Here is a 13547-nt window from a genome sequence, read left to right on the forward strand (position 1 = left end):
TTTAACTCAGTCAAGGATCTTGACAAGTTTTGCTTTCTAAAGCCTCAGAAGACAGATCAGAAGAAGCAAGTATTTTATAGCTCTACTGCCATGTTTTCTCCTATGGATTTTTATTACTAAGGAATCTTCTGAATAAATGGAAATAACTATGAAAGCTACTATGTGAACACAACACTTTCCACTTCTGTAAACTTCATTTATGACTCTGCATAACACAAAAGATGTGGCATGACTATCATTTCTGTTGCAAGCAAAGTTGTCATCTGCTGCTTTATGTTACTTTTAGAATATAATTTTCCATGCTTCTAAATGGTTTTGAGATACTAATTGTAATAGCTGAATAATTTTTTAACAAGTGGGTATAACATAATTTATCTAATCATTATGTATGTCATTGTAATTAAGGCTCTTTCTAGGGCTTTCACTATTTCACATAATTCTATAATGAGCATGGGGCACCGCTGTAAGCTCTTGTTGAATTATTCTGCAAAGTTAAATGCCAGTAGAAATTCCCATCAGCCCCTCATTTCTGAAGATTAGGTTGTTGCTATCATTCCACTCTTCTTGTAGAAGCTATTAGAACTATAATCAAACATTAATAATTCAAAACTTCCCTACTAGAACAGACACCAGACCCTCTCATCTCACCCCGCCTTCTGCCTTTCCCTTCCCCTCCTTCTCCCCATTGCCTCTCCCTCCACAACTCTCCTCCTTCCCCCACCCCCTGTTCTGTTTTGAGACCGATTCTGCGGTTAGAGGCACCTTCTGGCCTGGCTCTGTCTCTCCTGTCTCTGCATAACTGCCTAAAGCAGTGCTTCACATAAGAAAATGCATGCTTATTGATGAATAATCAAAGCTTGCGTAGCATGATTGATGAGCAAATAAATATACTGTTAAACAGGATTAGATCACATTCACCCAAAGTAATACTATATTTAAAAACACCTACTAGGAACCATCAAGAGATGAATTTAAATTATTTTATTTTATTGCTTCTCCAAATCACAGCAAAATGGCAGTAAAAATGCACTGAACATAATAAAACACCATAACTCTGACAGTAGAAAATATGCCATGAGTGAAGGTAATTTTTGTGGGGACAGAGTGCACATGAAAGTACAAGGTCAGACAATTTAGACAGAGAAATCTGCAACCTAAAACAACAGGAAAGGATAATGCCCAGGTAAGGGTTGCTTAGCCTGTCAATGATCTGAAAACGTTTCAAGCTTGAAGCTTTCAGGTATAGAAACAGATCCAACTGTTGAGAAGCTGTGGTGTATTGACTGAGAGCATGCCTACGTGTTCCTGCTGGGCCCCTCAAATTGACTCTGAAAACACTTACACTCGACAGTGTTTGCCATTTTCACTGGAAAGAAATTACCATTGTAAAAGCAGTAACTCTTTTTTCATATCACAACATAACAAGGTTCCAAATAATGGACTTTTCATTATATTCATAAAGTGAAAGTCGTAATTATAATGGTTGAATTAATGTTTCAAAGATAATAGTTTTGAAATGAAATTAATCCCATTTCTCTAACTAAATGAACTAACAATTTTCTTGTCTTTATTATTGCTCTAAGGTTATTCATTTTCAATTCTCAGGAGAGAAAAACAGAACCACCAATTGTATTTGTTGGTAATTAATATGTCAATAATGTGTTGTGTTTTTTTTTTGGTCCAGTCATGGGACCTTAACTCTGGGCCTGGGCACTGTCCCTCAGCTCTTCAGCTCAAGGCTAGCACTCTACCACTTGAGCCACAGTGCCACTTCGGGCTTTTTTTCTTTTTGCTTATATGGTGCTGAGGAATCGAACCCAGGGCCTCATGCATGCAAGGCAAGCACTCTACCACTGAGCCACCTTCCCAGCCCCTCTGTCAATAATGTTACTAACAACTCATGCATTTCCAATGGCTTCCAGTATCACAGCTTTATTTTCCACTGGTGTTTTGCACTGACAGCTGTCTCTCTTCCACTGGTCCTGAATGAAAAGGGAGAAAGGAGGGATGGGCTGTGTTTAAAAAGAAATATACTCATTCTCTTACTTATGTAACTGTAGCCCCCCCCCCCTCCCCGGTTCATCACCTTTATGATATTTTTTTTAATTTTTAAAAAAAAGTTCTAGGCTGAAGAAAAGCCACTTACCCAGAACTTACTATTCTCACAGTAAAAAAAATCAGAGTAAGTTAGTAGAAATAGACACAATATTGAAGATTTCTGACTGGATGTTTGTGTCTAAGTTATCACAGGATATTAGCAAAAGCCTGGTATTGATAGTGTAGAAATCTCTACTTCTCATGGTAGAAATCATAATGCAACATAATAAATAGACATCATAATTCTGTTTTTGGAAAGAAGGAAATTTGGGAACATATAGAATCTTTCATCATGTCTTTCTTCTTCTTTTACTTTACTGTCTAACACACTCACCTTGTGAGATGTTTTCAAGCCAGATGAGAGATGATGAAGTATTCCAGAAATGAACATTTAGAGGGTTTATTTTCCTTAGAAAAGTATGGCTGTGTAAATTGAATAATGAGATATTTTTCTCTTCTGTAACTCTACATTTTTGTGAAACTACCATCATTTAATTATATAATGAATTCATCACTTTATGAATATTCCTGAATAACATTTTAAATGACAATAAAGGAAAAGAAAATATGGATATATTTCAGGGAACATAGAAATCCAAACCTGTTTGGAGAACCAATAGGACAGAAAATGATATTGTTTTAAAGACATATTTAGTTGAGGAATTTTAGTGATGTTTTAATTTTAAATGAGGAGGAGGAATGCTATTCATGGAAAATTCTAGATATTATCAACCATAGGGGAATTCAAACATGGATTAAGGATAATGGATAAATCAAAAGGATGTGAAAATTTTACCTGCAGTGCTTCATACATTTTAATCTTACTTCTTGTAAGATTTTTTTTGTCTACTATAATGTGACGTGTGTGGACACCGGCATGTACTACATGGTTAAACAGTACACTGGTTTGTGTCCTACACTCCTACTGTAATCAGCAACAGCACCTAGAACATTCACAGTTCTTTAAGCTAACTTGAAAAACCAAGCTGCAACTATCACAAGACATATGAAGAGTAGGAAAAGGAATAGAATATTTGTCTAGAGAAAAAACATTGGCCTAATAACTGCTTGAAAAGTTTTATTGCAACTCAATTATTAAAAAGCAGCAGATCTTTGCGTCTGGATTAATTCTGAGAACAAAAACTTGAAAGACATCCCTTCATAATATGTGGGGAAATTACACAGGGTGTAAAGAATGTAGAAATTAAACAACTGATACTGCCTGACCTATTAATCAGCTAGGATTCATCTAATTAACACATAAGACTCTCCAGTAGATTGAAATCTAACCATGTATAAGCTCATTAACTAGTCTGTCATATATCCTAGTATCAATAGTAAAATTCTGACCCGTCTATAGATCAAAGATTATAGACTCATTTTTCAAGAAGTTTTTAAACTAAACAAAAGCAGGCACAGTGGCTGTCTCTAGATGTGCCTTGTCTTTCTTCACGGTGCTCTTTGCAGTGTAGTTAGTTCTCTGGCTGGGGAGCCTGGTGTCTGTGGACTCCCTGCAGTGGGGAAGGGCTGGGTAGGGTAGCATGGTCACGCCAGCGAGCCATCACTGAAGAGGGTGTGTATGGAGAAAGCCATTGTCTGTGGCGGACTGAACTCCGAGGCACAGCACTGACTTGTTTGGAGTGAGCTTCCTTGGACTGCTCCAATTCACAGATACGTTTCCTTCCTCTGAGTTCAATGTGATAGCACAAATAACCACCCCGCTGTGCTTTTGTGTTATCTCATGTATTCTTGCATTACATGGAACTTAATATTATGTTGCCGTGAGTTACATTTCGATGCTGAAACGTTTCTTTTGTTTGTTTTACTTATTTGCCTCGCTTCTGACAGTGAACTATGACACTAGGAGCCCTCAATGTTGGTGAGGCTGACTCTCTTTCTGCTCACCAAATGGTGCAATTGCATAGGCCTTCTAAATCGTATTTGAGTTGGTTTATAATTTTTTATCTTTATTTCATTTAAGATTTTCATTAGTCATATGCTTCTCTATTGTCCCAAACTACAGTTACTCTCTCAACGTGCATTTTTCCTGAAAGGCAGTAACAAAAGACAAAAGCAACGCTGCCCAGTGACCTTTCCTGGTATGTTTCTATTTGTGCTGTTTGTGTTGTGGGTCGGGCTTGAACTCAGGGTCTCACATACTTGCTTACCATTTTCCCACTCAGGAAACTCCCACTTTAGAGTTGAAACCCTTCCAACGTGAGCCGTTCCTCCACTTCGGGCATCTTTTTACTGGATATAAGATCTTCTCTTTTGACTGGATATAAGATCTCAGATATGTCTACCTAAGTTGGCTTCAAACCGCAATTCTCAGATCCCAGTCTTCAGAATAGTTAGGATTATAGGTGTGAGTCACCAGACCTAATTCAAAGTCCTTTTTATGAATGAACTAACAGACAAGTAAAACTAAGTTCACCAGTGGGAAAACATCAATTTACTCCTCGAGTTTGCTTAAAAATATACTATACCAAAACTGAGGTCAGAAATGTAGTGCAAATTATTCCTTGAAATAAGAAACCATAATTCATTTTATCAAGCAGCAAGAACTTTTTTCTTTTTTTTTTTAGTTTTTAGTACTGAGGGTTGAACCCGGGGCCTTGCAGGTGTTATGCAAGAGCTTTACCACCAAGTTACATTCTAGATCTTTTCAAGAGCTTTTATTTTCTAACAGGATTCCAGTAAATTGTCCCCAGGTTGGCCTGAGAATTCTCATCCTTCTGCTTCTCCTCCTGGATAGATGGGATGGATTACAGGTGTGTGACCACCCAGGCAGGTAAGAGCCAAACACATGGTTTGCTATATCGCAGCTTCTACCAGCAAGGTAGAGGGTTCTTCACTGGCAGGGAGAACGAGCCCCCAGGCCATGACATCTGAGGACGCTTCAGCTCCAGTGTTTCATATTTTAACATCTCCATTACTTGAAAGTGTGAAAATGACTAGGCCGTAATGAAGAAGGGTAAGGTACGGACACAAGTTCACTACTGGAGAATATGTTCAAATAATTACCAAGCTGCTGTCTGTCTCTCTGTCTCTCCCTGTCTGAGCAACACTGCTAGCCTGAGCTATGATTTTCTATTTGCCCCTATTTCCCCCTTGCTCTTTGGCTTTTCCTTCTCCCTTTCCTGTTTCCAAAATTAACAGACATCCACCTGTATATCAGCTAAAATAGACCCTTAAAAACAGCTATATAAAACATTTCTGTCTCAAATGTCAGTAACAAAAATAAGTCATGGGAAAATAAGCATGAAATAAATCATTATTGTAGTGAGACCCTCAGAAATCCAGCAGCTGTCATCCTTGCAAAAGCCAAACATATAATAAGCCCAGCGGTGAAAAAACGTTTCTTGTATAAATAAGTGATTGATATATTTGAATAAATCATTAATAACAAATACTGTCTTAATAATGAAAATTGAAATTGCATATGAAAATAGATTACTCAAAGATTAAGCAAAGAGAAAACAAAATTATATTCAGTAAGAATTAATGCATGTCAAGTATTAAGTCGGCAAAAGGATGTTAATTTTCACTTTAGCAATGGAGTCCTTTCTGTTAGCTGTTTCAATCAAGAACAGAAGAAAACAAATTTGCTAATTTTAAACACTGGATTATGAAGTGGTTTTGCTCTAAACATTTGCTTCAACTTCATTGTCATTCCATTCAAAGAATGGGATTCTTTTGTTCTTTTGTTCCTCCAGTTCTTAATTACCTTCAAAAGATACCTTAGTGAGAACTCTCTCCAACTTAACGTTATTGCATGCTGTCAGCATTAGAGCCAGCAAAATGAGACTATGAATATAAGCCCCCCCCCAACTCCCCCATCAGCTATCAGAGAAGCAGGAGGGAGGAAAGCTCAGCAATAATGAAAACTACCACTCCTGCCCAGCTGAGGCGCTAGATCTCAGTTCACACACTATCCTGTGAGCACATCTTTCTCTGAAGCCAACCCTGTAAGTGTTTGACACCCGAAATCACTCACCTTGAGCTCAACTTAAGCTCTTTTTCCATGACACAAACATGATTTCAGAATATCCTTCTCAAAAAAAAAATAGACCTTTAGTATAATGATAAAGAAATAAGCTAGAAGCTGTTAGAGATTAGTGGAGTGTAAATGTTATTAATCTAGGCTCAATCTACGTGGCACAACAAAGAATTCCTTGTTCTAATGACAATTGTTAAAAATGATTAAATTATACTAAAGAGGCTTCTGATATTTTAATTCAGAATATCATTAGCTATGAGTAATCCATTGAATAAATCAATGGGTAAATGATACAGTAAAATACAATAATCAGGGATCACCACTCAATAACAAATATTTTATTGGATTGTTGGTGTTTAAGTTGCAAGACCAGGTACCATTGGCAGTTACAATGCTTTAATTAAAAATAGCAAATACAAGCCTCATATTTATCACTAGAGTCATCTCTACTGATAATCTTCTTCAGTATTTTTGGTTCATGTAGCTCAAAATTCTTTATCCTGCACTTCAATTTCTTCCTCTTTAAAATTGATAAGGTTGTTATGAGAATTTAATGAGCTAATACATGTAACGTGGTTACAAAGGTTCCAAGAAAATGCTCAAATATGCAATCACTACTACAATATTAAAAACTGCTATTTATTATGTAACTATTAAATTCTGGGTACATTCAAGTACTTTTTATATCTTACTAAAGATTTTAAGCACTTTTTATTAGTCTGCAGGACAGTTGTGGAAACTGAAACACAAATAATAGCTCATAGAATTAGTAATTAGGGAAGAAAAGGTTGAAGAATAGATTTGTGAGACCTCCAATTCCTATCTCATGTCAGTTACATTTACTAGTGTAACTTCAGCATAATCAGAATTTCCTTGACAGCTATTCAAGCAGTATCTGGTTCCCAGAGAGTGACATTTTGACTGACAGGTTGAGGTGATTGTTCTTCAAGAACTTGGGTTTGTAACAAGTTCATGTATCAGCTAATGCTAAAGTTCCTCATGCAAGGATCACACTTTAACGTTATGGAATAAATTGATGGGATTTTTCTGCTGTTTAGAGAAAGCACATGAAATGATTTGACAGAACTTACTATCAGAACACTAGATTATCAGTGCTGTTATTTAAAGTTGCAAATAAATGGTTGGTTTTAGCATTGCACCAGAGAAAACTGAATTTCTTCTGGGAGTTCTGAATCTTATCTGCCACTACATCACACATTCACAAAATCTTTCTGCAACCAATCTTGCTCTCCTAAAGCATCTAGTAAATAAAATAGAGCTTACGTAAGAGTATTTTATTAACTCTTGTTTAAGATTAAGTAACACACGTTGTGCATTATGCACAACATTCAACACCTCTGTGTTGTTTCCACTGCTGAGAAAGGCAGCGTGCAGAACACCACAATATTTCTGGAAGTGTTGGAAGCATTGTCACTGATGCTTGGTTCATTTCTAGTACTTTTTGTACATGCAGGATTCACTCATCTACAGCTTCCATTCTTCCAAGGACCACCCTCAAGAAATATTCTGAGCTCTTATAACTCTACATATTTATTTTACATTATACTATATATTTATTATATAATATATCTGTATTATATTAATATTTATTGCATTCATCTAAAAACAGAGGACTGATAGAAAAAATACATAATTGATTAATAAACAGTTCTTTTTGCAAGAAAGAAGCCCAAGACAAGTGATCATGTATTCATCCCAGAATTCTTGAGGCTGTCTACCTTATTTCTCATCAATTCCATGTTAGAACTCTCTCTTTCTCTCTGTCTCACTCACTTCTTCCCTCTTTGTCTCTGCATTTTTCATGACAGTCTTGGTATGTATCCTTGGCTGGCTTCAAATTTGTGATCCTCCTCCTTCAACCTCCTAAAAGTGTGGCTTACAAAGTGTACTACCATTGCTCCACTTCCAGCCTTCAGAACAATTTTTGTTCTACTCTAGAGATCTTTAATCTGAGGTTCATGAACTTTCTACCACTTCGCTTTTTAATCTATGGGTTTGAAATCCTGAGCAAATGTTAGTATGCATGTTGAAATATACATCTTCCATTAAGTTGATGACTCGGAACAATTTAGGAGCCACTGATCAATCTCAAGAAGCCTGCATCCTTATACACAATCATACCTTCTAATTGTGCCATTAGATATTTTACTTCTTTTTATTGCTATTATTATTTCTTGTTAGTACCTGGCTTTGAACTCGGGGCCTTAGGCTTGCTCAGTTTGCTTATTCTCCTGGCACTCTGCTATTTGAGCCGCATCTTCAGCTTAACTTTTTGTTGGTTATTTTGGAGATGAAGTCTCAAAGATGTTTCTGCTTTCTGTTTTGTCTGGTCTTGAACCTTAATCCTCCAGAAATCAGCCTCCTGCATAAGCTAGAATTATAGGAATGAGCCCAGCACCCAGATAGCACTGGGGATTTTATCATTTGAAAGTACAATACCATTTTAGCCTATAGACTTCCCATTAATTTGAAAGCTGCAATCCTGTCATCCTCTAATTGATCTCTTTACAGACTAAACAATTCCAATCATTCCACCATTCTGATTGCTGAGCTTTCTAGATACCTGGTTCCTTATCAAATCCATTTTGGGTGGATTTATATTTTTTAGTTTATGACTAAACTGTCAGTACTTGTACTTTAGACAAAGGGACATATATGCTCAATATTTCAGTGACTAGATGCTGGCTTGGATCATTATAACAATTTATGAAACCTCAAACATCACTTCTCTAATTACCTAGTTTTTTTCAATCCACTTATACAAGAATTGTTAACTGTAAGTTCATAGATACCCTTTAGGAAGCCCATAAACTGAAATTTTAAAGGGGTGGATTTTTTTCTGCAAAGAGAATGCCTATGTATAAATAGATTTTAAAAAAAGATTGGTTGGTCTAAGTATATAAGCATAAATTTTAGTTATTTATAGTAGGTAAGCAACCTACAGAACATTATTCTTAGAAGTCTTTAAAAGTTAATGACCAAACAGTTTTCTCATATATTTGCCTGTGCATTCCCTTAAGAATTTCTTTTCACATATCTACAATTTCCACACATCTTCTATAGCTATCTTTGTTTCCAACTACAGAACCCCTTCCAAGCAGAAGGTAATATATTAAGAGCACGAGGGTAGTTTAAGAAATTCTGTCTCAGCCAAAGAGACATATTTAGGTGCTAGACAGCTGGGTAAATGCAGCCAGATGGGACTCTGATATTGCGCTACTACAACCTCTACGTGGCTGCCACATGCTGCCACAGTAGACCTCAGGGATCAAGTTTTTGTCAGCTGCAGGAACCTGAACAGGGATCTATCTATTCTCTGTCATTTTCTATTCTGCCCATGATGCTGTCCATCCAATTCCATTAATAGGTTATTGACTCCTATGGCTTCTCTTTGAGTAGACTGGTGGGATATTGGAAATGACTGGAGAAAGACTATGAGATTTATTCATTTAGATCTCTCCTTAAGTTATTTCAATCTGTACGATTCTTCACAGGGAAATTTTACTTTCGAGACTCTCCCTGCATCTAGATCCCATGAACCTTACCCATTTCCTATTCCCTTGCAGATGGGTCTGGTGCTGCTAGGTTGGGATTCTTTTTCTTTTCTTTTTAATTTTATTGTAGAGGTGATGTACAGAGGAGTTAGAGTTCATATGTAAGGTAGTGAGTACATTTCTTGTCGAACATTGTTACCCCCTCTCGTTTTTCCTTCTTTCCCTCCACCAAATCTCCCCCCTGCAGTTGTGAAGTTCATTTCCAAAGTATTGTTTTGTGAGTATTGCTGTTATATTGATTCACCCTTTGTCCTTTGTCTCACCATTTTATTGTTCCCTTTCCCTTCCCTAATTTATATATATATATATATCACAGGGTGCCAAAATCAAATAAAGTGACAAGGGATAAACTGTAGGGGAAAAAAAGAAGAAAAAAAAAGAAAGCAAAAAGAAATAACTTCACATAGTACATTAAAAACAACAACAAAGAATTGGAATTCTTGCTCTACTAAGACCTACATTTCCAGATGTTTGCAATTAGTTCTTTGCAAAAAGACAGTATGTCTTTGGTCACCTGCTCTACAAATTGTTCTCCCCATCCATTGAGCCCCAACTACTGTAACTTACTTCTGCCTCTCAAAACCCAACAGTAAACCTGCCTGGTGGACATGAAGTAATGTGAATAATGTTGTTTTCAGTCTCAATAATTCAACAAGATACATAAGAAGGAAGGGAGAAGAGTGCTTGAGAAAATATACCATGATTTACTACATGAACTACAAAGTAAACATGTATGACAGTTGACCTGTCATACATATCTACAAGTGTCTATGTATATGCTTTGCCTGCTTTGGGGCATATATTTCAGATATTAATCAAAGAGAAAAACCTCAATAATATGCAAGGAGAGTATTATTAATGATCAATAGCACAGTAGGTCTGAAGAAATTAATTGGGTAACTGCTTATTATTGTATTCAGAACATATAATTTTCACATTTACAAAAGGTAGAATTAAAGTTTGTCCGAGTAAATACAAAAGTAGACAAGTCTACTTTCCTTGTGAATTCTAGTATTGGTTGATTAATATACAAGACCGTGGACTTCAGATTGTAATAACAGAAAATAGTTCCAGAATTGGCAGATTATCAAATGACTATTATTCCCCAGTTCTCACATTAACACTTAAATATACATAATTGTGTTTATATATGTGTGTGTGTGTGCACATGTGTTTATATACCTATATTCAGTGACATTTATATACATACAAATGTATATATGCACATACATAAAGGTTATGTGAATTGCTTTGAACCATTATGGTACTGGCAAAGATAGAAAAAGCATTTGTGCATTTGTCTTGTTCACTCTTTGGATGACTTGACACCATCATAATTTAAATAATGCTCAACTCACTTGTTTGGGTCTAGGCCAATAGCCAACAATCTCCATCTGTCAATACACAAACCTCAAGTGGACCCAAAAATGGATCTCCTTCCAGAGTTAAAGGAAAAAGATAACACACCACCCTTTCTAATAACATGTGTGTGCTGTCTGCCCTGCTATCTTCCTAGGTCTTCTCTCTTGAATCATACTGATAACACTCTGGCCGCACTGCTGCTCATTGTAGACGGATGCCTGACCTCCACGCCATCTTAGGCAGGGCCCCCTGTCCTCATTCCAGCTTTGGGTGTTCCTCAGGTACTTGAGGCCTCCCACAGTCTTTCTCTGCCTACACCACATGTCCTCACCCACTTTTTGCCCAACAAGAGGATAGATTCCTCACCTGGTAAGCAATTTCCTAAGGAAACTCCTCCTGGTAGATTTGCCTGAGCCTCTGCTGATCATCTGCTCAGCATTGCTAGCTAGTTTTCTATGGGAAGGTGAAGGAGAGTCCTCAGCCCAGTGACTAGGACACTGACAACATTGTCTCTCATCCCTAGCACCAGAGAGAGAGAGAGAGAGAGAGAGAGAGAGAGAGAGAGAGAGAGAGAGAGAGAGAGAGAGAGAGAGAGAGAGAGAGAGAGTTCACAGAAAGTAGAGGTGACACTAAAGAGCCACTCAGGAAATGTTCAGCCCCACAGTTCATAATATAAGTTAGATCTATGGTCACCTCTCCTGACAGGCATAGTTGGCTCTGAATTGTACTCTTGCAGCCAGACTTCTCATTTCTCCCCAGAGCCTAGTTGATGGTCTCCCAGTACCTAACTTCTAATTGTCTTCATTCTTATAATGACAGCCTATCCCGTGTAACTGTATTGAAACAGATGGCATTTAAGTTCTTTTCATAGTCTCACAAACCTCTGCAAAAAAAAAAGGATGAATATGCCTACTACAGGATTATGTGTGTATCTTATCATCTTCTAAATCTATCACCCACATATGAGAGAAATGTGCAGCCTCCGTCCTTCTGAACCTGGCTTACTTCACTTACCATGATGTGTCCAGTTCTGTCCATTTCCCGGCATCTATGGAGTTTGTTCTGTTTATAGCATTGTGCAGAAATATACCTCCTTTTCTTGATCCACTGTTGTGGGGCATCTGGGTGGCTGTCACAATTTGCCTATTGTAAATGGCCCTGAAAATGAACAGACAAGGATGGAGGTGATATCCTTGCATACCAGCTAAATGAGATTGAGAGTAAGTCACAAAGTGGCATAGACTGTTTATTATGTGATACTTCACAGGCTGTAGCACGTTATTTCCTTGATAAGGGAAAAGGATTTACATCACTTTTGCCTTCTCTTTACATGGCAAATATTCTAAGAGATTTGGAGTTGCCCAATATTTCCAAGAATTTAATTAGTATACTACTATGGTCATTTCAAAATGTGCCCACAAATGCTCAGCTATTTCTCTCATCAGAAAATTGAGTTCGATTTCCTTACTCTTGAAAAGAATTGGCCTTAAAGAATCACTCTAAGAAAAACTTTCTGATACACCCAGGGGGAAGAAAGTGATGTGTGACTTCTAACGGTCAAACTATTGTTTCTACCTCTCTGCCCTCTTTCCTCCCTCCTCCCTGAGTCTCTCTCTGTGTGTCTCTCTCTCTACAAAGTCTATGTACTATCTACCTACTTATCTATCCACTCACCCATCTCTACCCCAAGCAGAAGGACGAACATGAGCAACAGCACTGTCTCTCCCATTAATACCACCTGTGTAAATGACCTAGTCAGCCTTGAGAAAAGAGCAGTGGGGCTGACCATTGATTGAGGTTGTGATAACTTACACGTGCAAACCAGCGGTGCTGTTCTAGCAGCAAGGGAACGTACTCAGCAGGCAACAGCAGTCCCTTCTTCAGAGCCCAAGAGAGGGAGTACATAGTGTAGAGGGCATGGAAAGGCTGGGGGCATGTAAGACAGAAAAGGAGGAAGTGAATCACTGTGGTGCTGCTCTTACTGGAAATCTCTCGAGAGATGGTCTAGAATGCCCTCTCGGAATGGCCCCGTGGCATAAGGATGCTGCGTACTTCCATCAACTCCTACCCCTTCTTACCCGAGACTGTCCCAGGATGTGAACACACAGCCAGCAGCTGTCTGTCTGTCTCTGTAAGACAAGCGTGCTCACAGGACTGGAGAAGGGCTGCAGCACCCCTGGGGAGCCAAAATGATGTTCCTGCAGATGACCACAGAGCTTTCTGAAGAGAGCAGGTGGGCAAGGTGAGTTTGAGGTAAAGTCCTAGAAACAGCGATTAAAAGGTAATCCTGAACCAAGAGGAGATGCTGATGGCAGGTGCGTCATGGTTCCCACACGTACTGCATAGAGTCACGGTGCTTCAGGCTCAGCATTCCAACCGCCACAGGATACAGGACAGCTGGGCCTGACAGCCTGACAGCGGCTGAAGCGTCTGTCCAGACTCACGAGCTTCCCAGGGAGAACACGTACTCCAGACATCTGCGCAGCTGCCACAGATCGCCTGGCGGTTACCCT

At 38.2% G+C, this 13547-nt stretch overlaps 1 long non-coding RNA gene across 2 annotated transcripts; it reads right to left on the bottom strand.

Moving 5' to 3' along the window:
• Positions 1–1001: 1001 nt before the first annotated feature.
• On the bottom strand, positions 1002–13547 carry LOC138818202 (uncharacterized). Of its 2 annotated transcripts, none has more exons than XR_011369005.1 (4): positions 13113–13547; positions 12847–12960; positions 12049–12192; positions 1002–1982 (listed from the first exon to the last, which is right to left on the bottom strand). It is a non-coding gene; the product is annotated as an uncharacterized lncRNA (long non-coding RNA). The 2 variants fall into 2 exon arrangements; XR_011369006.1 differs by lacking the exon at positions 1002–1982 and adding an exon at positions 2374–2520.

The sequence above is a fragment of the Dipodomys merriami genome, unplaced genomic scaffold (assembly GCF_024711535.1).
Source record: "Dipodomys merriami isolate MVZ:Mamm:240054 unplaced genomic scaffold, mDipMer1.0.p SCAF_72, whole genome shotgun sequence".
Classification (NCBI taxonomy): domain Eukaryota; kingdom Metazoa; phylum Chordata; class Mammalia; order Rodentia; family Heteromyidae; genus Dipodomys; species Dipodomys merriami.